The following is a 20,932-nucleotide window of genomic DNA, read 5'->3' as shown; positions in this document are numbered from 1 at the left end:
TCACCACCCAGGGCCTTGCAGGAGCAGCAGCACATTTCCCAGAAAGTTTCACCTACACACCCTCTGCAGCCACCATGGGCAGGAAAAGGCTGGGTGACAGAGGGGCAGCTCCTGCACAGCCAAGTAAAGGTAGGGGAGCTGCTTCCCCTGTTAGCGTAGGAAAACATAACCACACAAAGACGATCATATGGGGTTCTTTATTTGAGTGCGTGGGACACAGGGGCGATGGGACGCCCAAATCTTGTGCCCAAGGATAGAGTTGCTTTGTGATTTTATAGCTTCAAGTTATACATATGTTAACTAACCTCCACCCCTAGATACTGGTTATCCTATTTCTTAGTTACTGTCTTAAATCATACCTACGCTTTACCCTGAGTTATACTTGATTTGGTTAAAACAATGCTTCTCAATTATCTCCTGGGCTGGAGTCACACTTGATTCAATTAAAACAATAGTATGAGGCTGGTTGCAGAAAGCTGACGTTTGTACCAAGGCCAGGCTGCATCAGGTTTCAGGCCGTGCGTCTTCTACCTTCCCCACACCACCTGCAGTTAGCTTATACAGAAATTATTAACTCCCCACTATCACCCCTACTTGGCAGGGAGGGGATTCTGACCCCCTGAGGGCACCCATAAGGGCATGAAGTTAGAGCAGGCACCAGCATCTCTGGATAACCCATCTCTGCGGGGCAAAATTGATCTTTTTGAATTAATCTATTTACAGAGTTGGAGTTGAGATAGCTTTAGGTGCTATTGATGGTGGAGGGTTAAAATAATTTCTGTTTAAGCTAACTGCGGGTAGTTGGGGGAAGGTAGAAGATGCACAATCTGAACTTTATAGATAGCTTGGAACAAACGTCAGCTTCTGCAACTAGCTGCATACTATTGTTTAAGTATCACTCCAGCCCAGGAGATAATTGAGAAGCATTGTTTTAACCAAATCAAGTATAACACAGGGTAGAGCGTAGGTATGATCTAAGGTAGTAACTAAGAAATAGGATAGCCAGTAACTAGGGGTGGAGGTTAGTTAACATATGTATAATTTGAAACTATAAAAATCACAAATCAACTCTGTATTCTTGGGCACAAGATTTGGGCACTGTATGCCCCTGTGTCCCCGCACGCTTGAATAAAGAACTGCATATGATCGCCTTCGTGTGGTTATATGTTTTCCTATGCTAACACTATGCTGCTTTCCCTGTGCCTCATGTTCAGCATTTGCATGGTGGGTTTAAATCAGATGGAGGAGCAGGAGCAGAGGTACAAGCACCTCTGGATGCCTGAAACCTGCACACCCAGAGCAGGGTCTGAACCTCCTCAGAGCCCTCCATCCTGCATGCCTAAAGCATCTCCCTGTCAGGGGATCAGTAAAGGACCCCCAAAAGCTTCAGGATGCAGCATTGGAGGGTCAGACCCCACCAGCCTGAGGTGCTCCAGCCCAGCAGGACCCTCAGCACCCTCCAGCAGAGATCCTTAATGCTTTGGAAAACAGCTTAGCAAGGAGGATTTCTCCTCTCTGTCATTAACCTGACATAATGTCTTTCCTGCTGGCAGCTTTCAGGCTCAGCAGGTTCGCTATAAAATTCAATATCAGATATTGCAATAACAGTCACCTTTATTGGGTTCTGCATTTACAATAATTAGGCCAATAAACACTGATTTATAAAAACGACAAACAGGAACTCCCAGTGAGCAAGAAAAATGTGCTTTCTTTAGCAAGCAGTTTCTCACAGGATCAAAAAAATTGTAGAAAGGTAGAAACCAATCACTGTAGGTGACAGCAAAGTAAAGCAGATTCTCCTGGGAATTTCCACATCCCAGCTAAGACATCACTAGGGACAGACCCAGGGTGCAGACCCCACTGCCAGGGTCCCTTCACAAGGGCTGCAGAACCAGGGAGCAGGGGAGATGCTGGAGGTGCAACAGGAAGAGATCACAGCAGGTGGCACAGAGAGGGAAAGAGCAATGAGGAGGCAGCAGGAACCAGGAGGGAGAGTGGGAACAAAGAAACGGCAGAGAGAAAAATCCAAGAGAAGGGAAGCACCTTGGCAGGGAGGGAAGAAAAAAAAAGAACCTGTGAAGGAGTATCTCTGAGACGGTAGAGTCGGCGACAAAGTATCTCTATAAGCAAAATAGCAGGGGTAGCACGTGGTTTATTGTGAGGGCCTTGCTTGTAGCTGCTAGGCACAGCTAAAGCAGGCCAGGAGAGCAGGAACTGAGAGGGAAGAGAGAGAGAAAGAGAAGAGGGAAGAGAGAAGGGAAAAGAGCAGGGGAAAGGGAAGAGGGGATAAGAGCAGGGAAAAAGAGAAGAGGGGATAAGAGAGGGAGGTTCTGAATACTGCACAATAAATATCTTTCCAAGTTGAATAGTATGAGTTGGACCAACCAATCTAATACAAGATAACATTTACATACAGCCAATAGAAATGTCCCATTACCTAAGGCAAGCAGAAGGGTATTGTTTAATCAAGGGAGCTGGCCCTCAGCTTAGCACATCATTGTTCACAAGCTGATGGCTCTGTACTCTACACCCTAAATCTCAAAGCATGCTTTCATTTCTATCTCGCTTGTTGAACTCAGACTCCCAGAATCTAAACCACCATATTTGCAAGGTCTTTCTACTTCATCCTTCCCAACAAACCTGACAGGTATAACAAGGGGAGAACAGAGCAGTAGAAGAGAAAGAGTGTGAGATGAAGCTTCAAGCCTTAACGTCAAGGAAAAAATGAGAGAGGAGAGAGGGAGGTGTTATCTAAGAGAGGGCACTGCAGATGCTCTCTGCATTCCCAGACTGCTCCAAAGGCACAGGGGCTGTCTCAGTGGGCTTTATGGGCACAGCCAGGCTGGGACAGTGAGCTGACCCTTGGGGATGTGTGGGGTGAAAGGCAAGGGTAGACACAACACACACAGCAGAAGTGGGTGTGTGAGCCCAAAGGCAAAGACTTATTGAGTCAAGGAAAGGGCAGAGCTGCAGCCACCCTGGCTGCTGGGGAAGGAGCTCATGGGACACAGAATGGGGCCCAGTGTTGTCGAACCCTGGAAAGACTGGGGACTAGAGTAACGTGAGACCAAACCAGTATGGTTTCCAGCACGAACTCCGCTTTATTCCGCGAGATGGCCGGTTAAGTACAGAGCAGATAGTTTACAGTAGCAGGTGCATTGTGATAGGCAGTGAGCATACAGAAGTATGTAAGCAATCTAGGATTAAGGTGGCTACGGAGATCTAGTGCCATTACCTCCATGCTGCGAGTGGCCATACCTTAACACATACCTAGTAGGAGATAAGGTTATCTGCTACTACGTACTCGGAACGTTCCGCGGCCTACTAGGCCCAGGCCTGAGGCCTAGTTTGGCCTAGTTTGGAATAGCTCAAATGGTATCTGTGAGCATATCATGCCCACGATACCTGAGAAACTCGGCCACAGTTCCCCCTTTTTCTTTTTGGGCTATCCAAACTGACGTTAAGGCACGGTCAGCTAATTTGCGCATGCATTGTATCAAGCAAGGCACTATTGTCAAAACTACTATGACAGCGATAAAGATCATTATACCAAAACGAACTAAATCTACAATCCACCCAGTGAGATTCCAAGACTTCAGCCAACTGTCAAACGGGGTGTTCTCAACTACAAGATGTTTCATGTTGTCCCTCAACTGCGCTAACTGCTGATGTATCGACCGTGAGTGGTCTGATAAATTCATGCAGCACATGCCTTCAAACTCTTCGCATCCATGCCCCTGAGCCAAAAGAAGGAAGTCAATCGCGGCTCGGTTCTGGAGCACTGAATGGCGAATGCCACTAACATCTTCAGCAAGCTCACTCAACAACTTCGTCGTTATGTTAATCTGTTTCCCTGTCCAGCAGGCTAAATGTTTCAGTTGTGTGAGGGCTTGTGCCGAAGCAACTCCTGGGGCAAAAATGGATGCTGAGATCACGGCTGGAGGCTGCCATAGGGTAACTTGATCTTTGCAGTTGGGACCTAGTTGAGACATACTGCGCTTGACTCGTTGAGCCTTCCTTGGCAAGCCTAGAACCTGGTGAATACTAGGTGCGAACAGAGTTAGTTTGCCAAAATAACACGGTCCTCCGACACTGTTTGGAGGTACTGTGGACCATGCTCTATCTCCGCAAACTAAAAAGATTCCTGGTGGCAATCTCTTAGCAGCTGTTGTCAATTGTGTGACAGATCTGACCCAACTATTACAATACTCAGAGTAATTGTAATACAATGGTGAATGAGGGGACAGCCACGTAGCGTGGCCTTTCAATTGCTGCTCATCTATGATTAATAGACTAGAATTCACTGCAAAGCGCCCAAAGACAAGACAATAGTTTCCTGGCACAGAACCTAAGAGATCAAGCTCCTGAGGTTCTGGACCAGCCGCTCGAAGGTTTCGCGCTATGGCAGCAGCTTGTGGCCCTAAATCACCTTTTGGGTCAATCCTGACAGGGGTTAAAGACTTGAACTCTGCCATGGAGGTCAGTGGAACTCCAATCAAGCAGGTTCTAAAAGGATTGGATGGCGTCGCTAGAGATAAACAAAAGGAATCCTGTTTAGTTTGTTTGGCCCAAGTAACCCACATGTTCTCCCTTGTGTCAATGTCAAACATCCCTGCTCTTATTTTTACTACCACACTGATTAAAACCAACACCCTCATGCTTAACATTTCACCCATTGTGAAAAGCACACAGTGTAGCACACAGGCTATCAACCTAAAACCCTAACCAATAACTTATCGTGCCTCTAAGTGTCACACAACAACAGTGCAATGATATAGTATTAAAACAGTCAATTTTCAGCACTCTCCGCGTCTTCTTGAGGTGCTTCAGGTAAGTCGTCGCTGTCTTTGTGAGTGTCTCCGCCGGTTGGTATCTTCTCCTGTGGACACGCACGGGTAAAGCGACTCGGCACCCAGACAGGTCCTGCTTCTCCTGCAGAAACACACATATAACCGCGACCATTAAACAAGACTGGACTGGGTCCCTGCCATTCACCCGTTCGCATGTCCCTATGATATACGTAAAGTCCTGGAATTGCTTGTGGTCTCCCTTCTTTCACAGCCTGGTGGTGGATGACAACTGCAGGCTCTTCTCGCCCTTCTGCTAGGCATAAGTAATTTAAAGTGAACAGTACTTTAGATAAACGATTGGTCACATCTAGATCATTGCTTTGCTTCTGTTTTGCGAGATACTCTTTCAGCGTCCGATGAGCCCGTTCCACAATGGCTTGGCCAGTAGGAGAGTGAGGAATCCCGGTAGTATGTTTGACTCCCCACTTTTGCAGAAACCTAGCAACTCGTTGTCCCACATAAGCTGGACCATTGTCAGTTTTGATTTCTGCAGGCACTCCCATCACTGAAAAGCAAACAGTCAAATGTCTCTCAACGTGCAGAGCTCTTTCCCCAGTTTGTGCTGTGGCCCAAATGAATTTGGAGTAGGTGTCAATAGTGACATGAACATATTTCAACCTTCCAAACTCTGGGATGTGTGTTACATCCATTTGCCACAGTTCCAGGGCTTTCATTCCTCGAGGATTCGTGCCTAGGCCAAGACCTGGCCCGTGATGACTGCATTGAGGGCAGGCACGCACAATCCCCTGTGCATCGTTCATAGATATTTGAAATTGACGACGCAAAGCTCTAGCATTCTGATGGAAGTTCTCGTGGCTGTTGCGAGCTCTGACAAATTTGCTTTCAGGAGGGACATGGGCAACGCAACTGACTGCAGCATCTGCCCGTGCATTGCCTTCTCCCAAACCATTGTTGCACTGATGACTACGAATGTGCATCACGCAAAAGGCATGCTGACGCTGTCTGAGTATACTCCTCAGTCGCAGAAATAGTTCTCCGAGGCGCTGATTCTGAGTGGTCTTAATGAGTGCATCTTCGATTCTTTGTACCACTCCAACCACATACAAAGAATCTGACACCACATTAAGAGGTTCCTTATTCCAGGTTTGCAAAGCCCAACACACTGCTCCCAGCTCCATGGTCTGCAAGCTGTCTCCGGCTTCACTGTGGATTAAATGCTGCTTCCATTCTCCTTGCTGTTTCCACACACACACAGCTCTTTGTGTCTTTCGGCCAGCATCTGTATAAACTGTTCTGCCGTCCACAGGTGTCATGGAACACAAAGGCTTCTCCAGCCACTGATGGCGTGCAATCAGAGTCCACATGGGACCCTTTGGCTGTCGGTTGTGAACCACACCTGTAAAACCCAACAATGCTTCTTGCAGCTCCACAGAATGTCTCAGCTTCCAGTCCAGATCTTCATTTCTGATCGGAACACTGATATCTGCCGGTTCTTCCCCATCGATCTCTAAGATCCTATCTCTCCCTTTCCTGATGAGCGCGGCAAGGGCTTCTGTTCTTGTCATAACACGACTCTTCGGCTGCACCGGCAAGAACACCCATTCAATCACCCCAGCTGTCGATTTTAACCCAGACTGGTGTTCCCCCTTTTTCTTTTGCCATTGAAAGATGATGGCAAACGGACAGGCATCTGCGTTGGAGAGGAACAGTGACAGTGGCAGGTGTTCTATGCGGCGAATGCTCCAACCCCGTTGCAGCTTCTCTGACACCTTGACTAAGGCTCGTTGCTGTTCAGGGGTACATTGTCGAAGGCTACTGGCATCATTACCGTGTAGCCATGGTAGAAACGGTTGCAAGTCCTCATTGGTGATTCCTACAATGGGACGAACCCATTGCAGGTCTCCAAAAAGTCTCTGAGCATCATATAACGTTGAAATGTTTGTATGTAAAGTAATTTTCTGTGGCCGGACTTGTGCACTCGTGATCAGCCACCCTAAGTACTTCCACGGGGCTGATCGCTGTATTTTTTCCGGGGCCACAGTCAGACCACGATGTTTTAATTGCGTGATCAGCCAGTCCAAGTCCTCTGTGGGCAGAGGCTCCTTAGTAGCAACAAGGATGTCATCGACGTAGTGATAAATTATTGCATTGGAAAAACGCTGACGAATCGGCTGCAAAGCCCAATTGACGAATATCTGGCACATGGTAGGCGAGGTACGACTTCCCTGAGGAAGAGTTACCCATTCATACCGTTGTGCTGGCGCTGCTCTGTTAATAGATGGCACAGTGAAGGCAAAGCGCTGAGTATCTTGAGGATGGAGTGGGATCGTGAAAAAACAGTCCTTCAAATCGATGATGACAATGTCCCAACCTTGAGGAATCATGGTCGGTGCTGGCAAGCCTGGTTGCAAAGCACCCATCGCTTGCATCTGCTCATTAACCTTACGAAGGTCATGTAGCAGTCTCCATTTCCCTGATTTTTTAGGGATGACAAAAATCGGTGTGTTCCATGGACTCACTGAGGGTCGAATGTGACCTGCTTCTAATTGTTCCTGCACCAATTGCTTGGCAATTCGCAGCCTCTTCTCTGTCATTGGCCACTGCTCAACCCACACAGGGGTATCCGTCAACCAGGTGATTTTTAAAATGGGTGGCTGCTCTGCAGTGGCCACTAAGGAAAATGCCGGTCAGTAGTCAAAACCATCCCTATTTGGGAAAGCACATCTCTACCTAGGAGTCCTAGAATCTCTTGATGCATTGGCACAACATATAGATGAGCCACAACCACTTGTCCATCTTCAAAGATGATCCGAATAGGATCTGCACTTATTGAGGGAACAGTCAGGCCTCCTACACCCACAACGCGGGTATAGGGGGAATGTCAAAGGCCAATGAGAAGGCCAATGTAATTTGTTAATTAAAGATATGTCTGCGCCGGTGTCTGGAAGTGGTTCGATGCCAATAACTTCATCGCCTCGTTGCAGTTTCACTGCAATCCGTGGCCGCTCGTGTAAATCCACTGTAAGGAAAACACTGTGTCCCATAGAGCCAAAGCTCTCAGCTCCGCCTTCGGCTTCCGCAGGCTGCTTTTGGGACTGACGACGTGGCAGGATGTTCTCAAAGGGGATGATCTGAGCAATCTTGCTCCCCTTTGGGATCGTCACAGGAGGCTGCAGGGCATAAACCATTACTTTTAACTGTCCAGTGTAATTAGCATTGATGACTCCTGGCACCACCATAATACCCTGTTTGCTCGTGGAGGCTCCTCCTAATATCAAACCTCCAGCTGAGGAAACTGTATTATAGATGGGTTCAGAGACATCAGTTGGGATTAGAGTGACTTCTTTATCTTGCAAGGTGACTTCTTCTGCTGCTGTTATGTCCACACCAACACTTCTCCACGCAGCAGGTCTGGTCTGTCTCAATGAGTCTTTTTTTGGGGTCTGGTGGGCTGAGGCATTGATTTGTGTCTTGGCGCGCTGCCTCGGCGCGCTGGCCGTGAAGTTTCCCTGTTTCCTGCAGACCTCTGTGGCATGAGTGTCCACATTGCAGTGTTGACACCAAACAGGCTTTTGGCAGGTCCGCCTGAAATGACCCATTTCACCACAGCGGATGCACTGGGACTTTGCCGCTGATTTTTTGTTAGTAAAACGGTTGAAGGGCTTTCCTGTCAATGCAGCTGCGATAACATGTCCCTGTTGCTGCATTGCGTTTTGCATTGCCGCTGTGAAAGCTGCTGTTTGGTTGGACTGTTCTGCTCTCGCTGCTCTCACCAACATTTCGTCCACGCCACAGCCTTGAGGGAGGGAGGCCAGGATGGTTTTCATGCGTGCGTTGGCGTTCTCAAATGCCAGAGAACGAAACAGGTGGTCTCGCACCTCGTCAGGCAGATCTGGGGCATCTCTCAATGCCGTAGAAAGACGATCAATAAATTGAGCAAACGATTCGGTGGCTCCCTGTTTGACGTTGGCATAGGATGGAGGCTTCTTTTTGTCTGGCACCAACAGCAAAGCTCTGTAGGCTAGTGACTGGGAGAGTTGATGGATTTCGATGGGAAAAGTCAGCTGTACATTCGTCGTGGCATAGGCTCCTTGGCCCGTCAGCATGTCCGGCTGAATCCCATAAAATGGATCTCCCACTATTTGATGCCTGTTGGCTTCCTCGGTTGCCAGGCGTCTCCACTCCCTTTCAAAAATGAGAAATTGAGATGGCGTGAGCAGAAGTGCTGCAATGTTAGAACTGTCAGCAGGGCACAAGAGGTCAGCAGTGAAGATGTATTGTATAATACTTTTGGAAGCTTCCGCACGAATTCCATACTGACTAACTGTCTGCTTTGCAGATTGCAGTACTTTCCATTCATGCGGTTGCCATCTGGCAACGTTCTGCTCAATCACCACAGGGCACGCTATAACATTGGCTGCGTCAAAGTCCTTATCGAGGATGGCATGTTTTTTAACTTCGGCCCAGCGGTTCAGAAGCGGATCAGTTTGGTTGGCAGGCAGCGCCATCTGCTGGGCATTGGATGGCAACGCCTGCTGGCTCTGTAATGATGACAGAGGTTGTACGGTACATGGTTTCTGTGGGAATGTTTTGGATAATTCAAATGTCCTTTGTTCCAGTTGACTTTGCCGGTTAGAGAGCTTAGCAAGCTCTGCTATAATTTGCTGCAGCTCCGTTGACCTCTGCGGCTTTTCCGGCGCTTGCGTTGCACAGCTGTTATCCGATTCCAAAACTTCCTCGTCCGAGTCAGATTCTGGCAGAGGACAGTGAGATGCTCGTGGATGGGTGGCGGGTCCCACTGATGCAGGCTGTGGGGGCGCAGGGATCTCAGGTTGAATCGAACTCGCGTTGTCCGATCCGGCCATGGGCGCCGCCATGTTCTCTGTTTTTGTTTTCGTCATGTGGGCAGCTGACGTCAGCTCCTGTTCCGGTGGGGAGGGGTTTGGCTCCGCTCCGCCGGTGGCACCGCCTCTGAGTCCGCCTCCTTGCTGCGTCACTTGTGTCCGCCCTGCGCCGCTGCCGGTCCCGCCTGCCTCCTCTTTCGCCACGCCCCTCGGGTCTGGCGGCTGGCTCGTCTCCTCCCCCACGCCTTTCTCGCCGAACCGCGGCAAGGACACTTCCGGCCTCTCGCTCGGTCTCTCAACCGCATGGCTGGCTACGTCTACCACATCACGGAGGGAGGAACAGAGGGGGGCCGCATTCCCTTTCACCGGATGCGTGGAATTAATTCCGAAAAATCTCGCAACTCTGGATACTTTTTTCCGCTCTTCCGCTTGGGAAGGAACGGTCTCCGGTTCAGGAGAGCAAGGGGCCGTTCTCTCCAATGCGGAAATCGCGGCTTGGGCAGCTCTGCGCTCCGCGGCAAAGGTTTGTAGCGTATTTATAATTTTCTTCCACGTGACGCCTAACTCTGAACAGAGTTTTGCGTCCTTTCCCTGTGAAACTACCGAGTCCCACAGTAAATCTCCGATCTCCTTCCATTCTGTCTCGCTGAACAAAAGCGAGGGCTGCTGTAACTTTCCTTTCTTTTTAGCCCATTGGGCCAGCTGATTTATATCAGAATCCCTGATCTTTTCGCCCCGTTTCGAGACAATGGACGCTAATAGCTGCGTGGCAGCTATATAGTCGCGTTCCGTGAGTGAATCCATCCGCGCCGCTGCTCTTACCTTCTTTCCACTGACAGTGGGTGGCACTGTCGCCTTCTAATCAAACCAATCAGCCGACGCTCCCCAGCCTGCCTCGGAATTCCGGACCGTAGATCGCAAGCGACACACACACGTCCAAAATCAAGCGAGGACTTCCAGCATTTAAGCTAATTAATTAACAGCATTGAAGCTAAATAATCCACAGCATTGAAGCTAATTAATACACAGCATCGAAGCTCTATATTTCATTAAAATCCAGGGCTCTGTCTCTAAGTTTCGGGCGCCACTGTTGTCGAACCCTGGAAAGACTGGGGACTAGAGTAACGTGAGACCAAACCAGTATGGTTTCCAGCACGAACTCCGCTTTATTCCGCGAGATGGCCGGTTAAGTACAGAGCAGATAGTTTACAGTAGCAGGTGCATTGTGATAGGCAGTGAGCATACAGAAGTATGTAAGCAATCTAGGATTAAGGTGGCTACGGAGATCTAGTGCCATTACCTCCATGCTGCGAGTGGCCATACCTTAACACATACCTAGTAGGAGATAAGGTTATCTGCTACTACGTACTCGGAACGTTCCGCGGCCTACTAGGCCCAGGCCTGAGGCCTAGTTTGGCCTAGTTTGGAATAGCTCAAATGGTATCTGTGAGCATATCATGCCCACGATACCTGAGAAACTCGGCCACAGCCCAGCACCATAGGGGGGCAAGGCAGCCCTCCTACAGACCCCAGCATGGGTGCTAGGAGACCCTCACCCAGGACCAGTGCCCTGGGACTCTGGAACCTCCCCAGAGGGCAATAGCTGAGTCACCCAGATTCCAACAACACCCCCAGTCACAGCAGGACACCAGCTCCTGGAACAACCCTCAACATGTCCCTGTCCCACAGCCACAAGCACTGGGAACCCTCTGGTGTGACACCAGTCTCCTGCAGTAGCATCTGGAGGTGGGTGGCCCCAAAGCTGGACATGGACAGCCCAGCATCAGCACCGTGCCCACGGCCCCAGCAGCCAGCCCACCCTGGCAGCATGTGCCACGGTACAGCAGCACCAATATGCTCATCGTGTCCCCTCTGCACCCCTTGGCAGCTCATCTGCCATCACACATGGCTGAGGTGGAGAGAAAGTGGGGCAGGAGGAGGAGGAGACTATCCCCTGCCATCACTGCCCCGTGGGCTCACAGCCCAGCCAGGCACAGGTGCCACTGCCCACAGCTGCAGGGCTGGTCAGTGCCCACCTCACTGCCCTGACCCACAGCTCCCACCTCACCTGCGTGCACCAGAACCTCTTCCCACATCTCTTTCCTACCTCTTTTGTCTATGTTTCCTCTTGCTGATCCTCAGCTCTCAGCACACATTGCTACTGGGAGCCCTGCAGCCCCCCTCTGCCAGACAAGGGCATGCCCCAAATTTCCCTAGAGCCACCCCATCCCCTATATACCCTCCCAGGCAGCTCAGCAGCATTGGCTCCAACCACCTTTGCTCATGAGGTGTCGCAGGTGCCTTTCAGAACGCGGTCCTGCCCTGCCCAGGCTAGCTCAGGCACCGCAGCAAGCAGCAGGTACGGCTGGCGAGCAGCGCAAGCCAAGCCGATCCAGTGGGTCTTGGTTCCGATGAAACGTTGAAGGCACAGGTGGAAAGGGGCAAAGGACGGCGGAGAATAAAGGGAGGAGCCGGCCAAGTAAGTCCAAGGGGGTTTATTTGAGGGGTCAGGTGGAGCCTCCCCACCTGCCAAGAACTTGCTCTAACCGAGCCACTTTTGCCTTTTTCCGACCCCCTTTTATGGGGGGGCGGTACAGAGGGCAGTGAGGAGGGTACAACCAATTGGGTTCAACACAGAAGAGGCTAGGAAGGTGACTGACATAAACGAGGACCACACATAAGGGAGAGGAGGGGTTTTTCCCTGAACCTAGCCTATCACTTGAGGCCCCTGATAGAATTTTCTAGCTCTGAGGCAGGGCTCTGAGATGACAGGCAGGCTCCAGGGAGGAGGGGGGAAAGGATTGACACGTAACAGTTACTGGGGGAGTTCCAGGGGCAACTAACAGGAAGGCAAAACCGGGGGGTACAAGGAACAAACCATCTTACAAAGAACTTAGAAAAACTTATAAAATATAAAGAACTCATTAACACACCACTACAATGAGGAACACCTGATGCCCCAGGAAGAAGCGTGGATGTCAAGAGTGCCCCCCCCATCTGGGCACCCCCCAGGGCCCCCCAGCTGCCAGGAAACATCCAGAGGGCAGCCAGCATCAGCTGATGATCCCCAAAACTCCTGGGGTTATGGAGCCTTCCATCACTTCTTTCTATTTGAGGCAGATGTGGGCAATCATGCTGACTTTGGTTTGTTTTATTTATTTTATTGATTTTTAAAATAGCTGGTTTTTTTCCAAAAGGGCCCTGGGGCTGTGAACAGCTTGACTGTACGTGTGAGAGCTGGGAAAGTGGCAGCAGCAGAGCTGGAGGCGCAGGGAAACAGGTGAGGCTGCATGGAGACTGTTGCCATGAATTTCCCTAGTTTGCTGAGCGTTCATACTAAAGCAGAAGTTTGCAGCTTCTCACGCTCCTTACTATAAACACTGGCCATGTTTTGCTAACTGTCTTTCATTGTTTACATATTTCTAGGTGGGAGGAGAAAGTTGATTGACAGTTGGCTTGACCAATGTGGTTTGAGAGGTGAAATTCCATCCTCCAATCCACAGGCCCCATAGGAAATGTATAAAACTGAGTTTTGTAAATAAACTCGGGCTCTGGCTCTCCTGCCTGCTGCTCTGTTTGAACCCAGACCTCTGTCTCCTGAGTGTCCTTATCTAGCTAGGCTTGCGGTGATAGGAGACTTCACTGAGAAAGAACCAGGCAAAGCCCCATCTCCTGAACCTCTGAATCTCCCCAGGAACCTCAGTGCACCCAGGAGACCTGGGGAATTCATCCTCCCATCACTGGGCTGCAGCTGTCTGTGGTCTCAAAGGATGAGGAAAAATGTTGTTTGCATCATCACTGGGCAATTAATGGTAAAAGCCATCAATGGGAGATTTAATGACAATCAAAGAAAAATTAACTGTGTTGAAATTCTTCAGTTTAATGGATCCTTTATTGATTAGTAGCATGTGGGAGTAATCACAACTCTCTTTACATGCTTTAGAGTAAACAACATTAATGCATGTATCAGGTGACAGTAAAATAAGGCAGGAGACGTGGTACTGCACTGATTCAGTAGGAAATGTTCAATATGTTAACATTAAACACTTTAGGTTTGCTAAGCAGTGATAAAATGCTGGTTATTCTCTTCACACAATCCCAGAGCAATGAAGTCCCTTTTACCAAATTTTTTCTTCTCCCTGTAGGTTTCCCCCTGCCAAGTTCTCAGCTGAGGTAAGATACTGACCTGGCAGTTCCTCAGATAGGGCCCTGGTGCCTCTCCACGTGCTGATGAGTTTATTGCTGGTACCCAGAGCATCCCTGCATCCTGCACTGCACCCCCACACCTGCAGCCCCACACGTGCACCTCTCTGAGCAACCAGGCCAGCCTCATCCATCTCCTTCCCCTCAGACACAGTCATCACAAAATTGCCTGCTGCTAATGAAGCCGGATGGCAATTAACTGCTGCCAGCAGAACATTGGCATCACTCCAAGCATCTGTCTGCTGCCATGAACAGGGAACACAATAACACCCTGTGGTGCTTTTGGGTGACAGGTGATGGAGAGATCGCTGCAGGGCAAGGGGAGACACCAGCTGTTGGGGGTTAGATTTGTTTTGTTTTTTTTACTTATAGAATTTTTCCCCATAAGTTGCTAGGAGACTAACTACTGGGTACTTGTGAGTGCTTGACCAAAAGAAGTGGCCAAAGGAGATTGTAGCAGTGGGCTACACCTTTTGTTTTTGGGTCACTGGGAGTTTTCCCTCGGAAGTGGGAGATAACACAAGTTTTGGGGCAGTTTCACTCTTGCTCTCGGCATCAGAGAAGACCGTCGGGCTGCTGCTTTTGCTGCGGGAAGAGTTCACGGTCATCACTCTGTCCTGTCCTGGGAAATCTACCATCATCTGCTCGTGTGCCCAGGAACGTGTGCCCAGGAACTCTGAGCTCGTCAACTCCTGCCCTGCTGGGTGGGCCCTGTCCCACCATCGCGGCTTCTTTGGCACTGCTTTGAGGCTTTCTGCTACTCTGTGGCCCCGCACTGTCCCTGACCTGCCGGGACATCCCTGCCACTCCATCTACCAGCACGGAGCTTCTGAGCTCATCCACCAGCCCAGGATTTTCCACCGTTCCAGCTTGGTCTCACGGAATCCCACAGGGGCACCGAGATCAGACTGCCCCAGGCTTTGTAAAAGAAAGCCCTTGAGGTTCCTGGTTCTGTTTATTATTAATGCTGTAGTTGTTGTTGTTTGTTTGCTTTGTCATACATACCAATAAAGAACTGTTATTCCTATCCCCATACCTCTGCCTGAAAGCCCCTTTAATTTTCTACATTAGAATAATTTGGAGGGAGAGGATTTGAATTCTCCATCTCTAGTGAGGTCCTGCCCCCTTCCTAGCAGATACCTGTCTTTCAAACCAAGACACCAACCCATCGCCCCCAGGTTATCCTCTTCTTGCTCTCCTTCCTTGCACATTCCAGAGGAGGGTGCAGACTATTCCTTAACAACCCTCAAACTATTTTTAATAAAAGGCTTTTCGGTGTGGCACCAATACATGGAGCTTTCAATTATATTTTAGTTGTCCCAGTAGGAAGCAGCTCTTTATTGGGAAAAGTGACTTACGATAGTGCAGCATTATGGGTTTGGTCTTTGCATTACAGGTATTCAAAGCTCAGTGAAAATAAAAACTGCTCAGCAAACATTCCATAGCTGAGCTAAGCCTCGTGCATGGGGAAGTATTTCGGAAGAAGTTGAGTTTGAAGTAAAACTGTGTAGTCATCTGGTAGAACAGAGACATGAAATTGTTATTTATCAAGATGAAACTGGCATTTGGATAAAATTCTCTGGTGCTGTTTATAACTGTCTTGGTTTGAAAGACAGGTATCTGCTAGGAAGGGGGCAGGACCTCCCTAGAGATGGAGAATTCAAATCCCCTCCCTCCAAATTATTCTAATGTAGAAAATTAAAGGGGCTTTCAGACAGAGGTATGGGGATAGGAATAACAGTTCTTTACTAGTATATATGAGAAAACAAACAAACAAACAACTACAGCATTAATAATAAACAGAACCAAGAACCTTGAGGGCTTTCTTTCACAAAAGGCCTGGGGCAGTTCGATCTCAGTGCCCCTGTGGGACTCCAAGAGGCCAAGCTGGAAGGGTGGAAAGTCCCGGGCTGGTGGATGAGATGAGGAGCTCTGCACTGGTAGCTGGAGCGGCAGGGGTGTCCCGGCAGGGCAGGGCAGTGCAGGGCTACAGAGTAGCAGGAAAGCCTCAAAGCTCCAAAGAAGCAGCGGCGGTGGGGGGGAAGGCTGGAGAAAACGAGCTCAGGATTCCTGGGTACACAAGCAGATGACGGTAGATTTCCCAGGACGAGGCAGAGGCAGAGTGATGGCCGTGAACTCTTCCTGCAGCGAGTGGCAGCTTGACTGTCTTCCTCAATGCTGAGAGCAAGAGTGCGCCCCCCTCCCCCAGCTCTGTCTTTTACCTCTCCCAAAGCTTGCGTTATCTCTCCCCTCTGAGGGACACTCCCAGAGACTTAAAAACAATAGGTGTAGCCTTGTGCTGCCATGTCCTTCAACTACTCTCTTTGTTCTGGCTAAGTACTGCCATTAGGATTTCTTAGAAACTTATGGGAAAAAATTCTGTAAGTGAAAAAAAAAAGAGGCAAATCTAACCCCCAACAATAACTTCTGTTGATGAGGGAGTTGGGAGAGCAGCACTGAGGCAGCTGTCCCCAGAGCTCAGAGGAGTGGGATTTTTCATGGACTGTGAGCAGGGGAAGCGCGTGTTTGCCGTAATAACTTTCTGGGCACCTCCATCAGAGCAGCCACCACAAATTTATCTTTTTCTGTTCTGTCCCAAAGCTTTGACAATTTTGAGTAATTTACTGTGAGTAGCAGCTGCTGGAGTGCCACATGGCCATGTGCGTCTCCAACATGAACTCCAACTCCCTGAGCACTTTTATCATAATGATTAAGTTTCTTAAGTGGAATCGAGGATGTCTCTAGAGTTCACTACAATGATGTGAACTTAAGATAAACAGCGACTGATGAATAGGCCAATTACTGAAATCTCCCTTACTGAAACCTTCGGCTGAGGCTACATGTGGCTGGTTGATAAGAGGAGACACACATCCTCTCATCTGGCAAATGTTACCAAAAATTGGATGGTTTGAAGCAAAGACAGTTCTGGGTAATCAGGCACTGGCTAATGAGCACCTTTCCCTTATATGTGATTTTATCCCTTCCTCTGTTTGCTGTCCATAATGCTGGAAGTGGAGAGGTGGGGTGGTGGAGAGGTGTGGTGGTCCCTGGACCATGCATAGAGGACAATTCATTCCCTTGGAGAGTGTACAGTCCCTAGGCTGCCTCACTTCACAGCTACTTCCCTTTGGGAAGTCCCCTTGGGAGACCTCCTTGTAGCTCAGGGTGAGCAAAAGTGCTTCAACCCATGAGCAGCCCCTAGGCTGCCTCAGTTCACAGGGACTATCCTTTGGGAAGTCCCTTTGAAAGATTTCCTTGTAGCTCAAGGTGAGCAAAAGTACTTTGACCCACGAGCCTTTGCAGTTCTCTGTTAATGTTTCATACCTTATTGGTTATTCCCCTTGTTCCTGGTTTTTACCCCTCCTGATTGGTTCTTTTTGGATCCTTCCCCTGATTGATCCCTTTCCCAATTCCTTTCCCCATTGGCCAAGTTGTGAAACCCCACCCCTGGCTACCCTATATAATCCCTCTCCCCTGGGAACATTTGGCTCTTTCCCCCTCCGGACCTCATGGAATAAAGAAGCTCTCCTGGAGATCAGAACGATCCCATCTCACTGCTTTTACTCCCGTGTTGCCTGGGGTGGCAAATGTGGCTCTGCTGCTCAGGCAGCCATACAAAGAGCTAATCACTCTCCACCTGAGAGTGCACCAAGAACTAAATCACTTTCTCCCTGAGAGTGCCTGTGCCTCCGTTGATCTAGGTGTCTTTTTAAAGACGCTTCTAGCAAGGAGGGTCGCAGCACCTTCACCACCGGACCAGACCAAGACAGAGAGGGAGCCATCAGCCTAAGCCACATGCTGCAAATGCTTCACCATGGTACAAATCCCTGCCCTTAGCCCCTACAGTGCATCCCAGCACAAGGCACAAAAGCAGCAGGAGACAGTCAAGGGCTGACTGGTGGTCCTGCACATCTTCTGGGCTAAGGAAGCCTTTCCCGAGAGATCCACCCAAATCAGAGGAACAGCCATTCCGTAAGTCTACCAGCAGTCTGGTAAAACTTTGTGGGTGCAGCTGCAAAGGGATACAGACAGCACAGCTGAGGATGGAGGGAAAAGCACCTCAGGGCAGGGATGCAGCACTTCAGCCATGCTGTCACTCAGCATTCTGGACATGCTTGGAGCTGAAGCACCAAAAAGAGCAAAGCAAGAGGCATTTTCCCTACTGAGAGATCTCCCAGTGGCAGACAAGGACAAGGGCCACAGCGGGGTCCCTCGGGCTCTGTGTTGCTCCTCTGACTCCATCCAGGAGCAGGTGTCACCACTGCCAGCAGTGAGAGCTGCATGGCACCACATGCCACAGTAAATGATATGATTTACTTATTACCTATGGAAAAGCCCAATTAATTCACTATCCACATTAATATTATGGCTCATTTTTAACTTCATTGTCTCCATCGTTCCAATTTAGTGCTGCTCAGAGATGCTGCCACTGACCTTAATGGGTTTTTCATTATAACAAAGAGCATGATATTAATCACAAGAGGCTTTCAGCTAGAGGTTGCTGCCCAAACCCCACTGCTTTGAGGAGCTGCTTTTTAGTGGTTTGGGGACCAATTTTATTTCTGCCAGGCTGCTCACCTCCACTCACACCATGTACAATCCTTTGTGCTGTCCAGAAGGAATTTCTTAGTATAACATTTCCAGGCACAGAGATTTTATGCAGCAGTCAAGCTACGCTGCAGACATGATAGATTTTTCTGGGCAAATCGGAACAAGGAGTAGAAAACTGAAAGGATGCACCAGTCACAGCCAATGAGCCTCCTATTGTCCTGTATAAAAGACAAATGCCTTTTAATAATTTCAAATCTTCTTCTGGGTATCAATTAGTCACACATTAATATCTGTATTGCTTCTCTTCCTCAGTTCACATCAGATTAAATTTTCCCGTCATATACACTCACTCTCATTAGCTTCATGGAAAATTAGTTACTGTTCCCTCTCCATTTGCATTAATGGGAGATTTTAGTCAGAACTGCTTTTTATATAGAGAACCTGGTTGTCATCTTAAGGACACTAAGAAGTTTTCCCCCCAAATTTTTGTCTTTTCATAAAAATTTTTTTTTTCCCTCCAAAACCCCGAAGTCTGAGCCAGAGCATTGGGGAATGGAGGGGGGGGGAACCCAACATTTTTCTTGAGTATCATCCTGCAGTTTCTGTCCCTCTCTGCATCCCAACTATCTGTCTCCTTGTCAAGATCCAGTGACTGTGACACAGCCACAGGTGCTGAGGGGAGACACCTGGGGTTGCACAGGGGTTTGCTGCTGTCAAACCCCAGATCCAAGGCTGGCTATTCATAACACTCTCCGTGGAGAGCAGCTCATGGAAGGCTCTCATCCTTCTCCCTGCCCTCTGTGGGGCCAGGACACTCTGGGCTGAGCTGGCCCTGGGGCTGCTGTGCACGCATGCCTGCGAGTGGGAGTGCAGTGCCTGTGCTCACCCCCGTTGCCTCCCAGCCCTCCTGGGCAGCAGTGCCCAATTGTGCAGGATCAGCAGGCCAAGGGCTCCAGCCCAGCCACAGGATCCCCCACACTCCCACCACCCATCCTGGCCTCTCTATGCCCAGCACTTCCAGTGCTGGAAGGGACCTGTGATATTTATTAAATTTTATTAGCTCCCAGCCCTGGGAGGTTCTCACCTCTTGAAGCTAATTCAGACACCTGACTCCTGATGGAGTTACAGCGATTTCCATTAAAAAGCTTGACATTTACCTTACCACAGTAATAAAATGATAATGCCTTATTTTGTTTATGAGTGGTATTTGCAGTATTTCCTGTGCCTTGAGTGGGGGATATGGTGAAGATCTGCTGATCAATTGTCTGCTTAGCAGCACTGCTGTAATTCTCTCCTGTAATCAGAACCATCTTTCAGTAGAGTTGCTCCAAAGTTTTCCTCTGAAACTCTAATTTTGACAGGAAAAGAAAATGTTTTCAAATACTTGAGTTTCCAGTGAAAAACAAAAGCTTCTGAGATGGAACTTTCTGATTGGAAGTGGAGATAGACAAACCTGGTGTCTGCACACATTTGCTGCATTTAGTTTTCCAAAACCTCTCAGATATTTCCAAAGGCTGCCTGTGATTGCTTTCCATTAAAAAAGTTTTTTTTTCTCCTCCAAATAACCTCATCAGTATGATTCTCTTCTGTTATGTACATCTCAGATATTAAACCCATCCGGTGTGTTTTACACCCCTGGCACTGCTGAGGGGCTGTGGGGTGAGGAGCTCCTGCTGCTCTCAGGCCAGGGAGCCCAAACCCCTTTGCAGGGAGCATATACACAACAGGGCACACTCCCAGCACACATGTGCACAGTGCTTTCTCCAAGCTATTCAGCACCTCCACTTCTGTCCCTCCAGTATTTACCCCAGGTTGCAAGCAGCAACATCCCAGTGCTCACAAAGCCAGTGCCAGACTGTTGGGGGTTAGATTTGCCTCTTTTCCACTTACAGAATATTTTCCCATAAGTTTCTAAGAAACCTTAATGACATTACTTAACCAGAAACAAAGGGAGTAGTCAAAGGAGATGGCAGCACAAGGCTACACCTATTGTTTTGAGTGTCTGGTAGTTTCCCTCAGAGGGGAGAGATGACGAGCTTTGGGAAAGGTAAAAAGACAGAGCTGGAGGAGGGGAACTCACTCTTGCTCTCAGCATTGAGGAAGACAGTCAAGCTGCCACTCGCTGCAGGAAGAGTTCGCGGCCATCACTCTGCCTCTGCCTCATCCTGGGAAATCTACCGTCATCTGCTTGTGTACCCAGGAATCCTGAGCTCGTTTTCTCTAGCCTTCCCCCCCACCGCCGCTGCTTCTTTGGAGCTTTGAGGCTTTCCTGCTACTCTGTAGCCCTGCACTGCCCTGCCCTGCCGGGACACCCCTGCCGCTCCAGCTACCAGTGCAGAGCTCCTCATCTCATCCACTAGCCCAGGACTTTCCACCCTTCCAGCTTGGCCTCTTGGAGTCCCACAGGGGCACTGAGATCGAACTGCCCCAGGCCTTTTGTGAAAGAAAGCCCTCAAGGTTCTTGGTTCTGTTTATTATTAATGCTGTAGTTGTTTGTTTGTTTGTTTTCTCATATATACTAGT

Source organism: Prinia subflava (genome assembly GCF_021018805.1).
Source record: "Prinia subflava isolate CZ2003 ecotype Zambia chromosome W unlocalized genomic scaffold, Cam_Psub_1.2 scaffold_22_NEW, whole genome shotgun sequence".
Taxonomy (NCBI): Eukaryota; Metazoa; Chordata; class Aves; order Passeriformes; family Cisticolidae; genus Prinia; species Prinia subflava.
Note: the sequence above shows the minus strand (reverse complement) of the source record.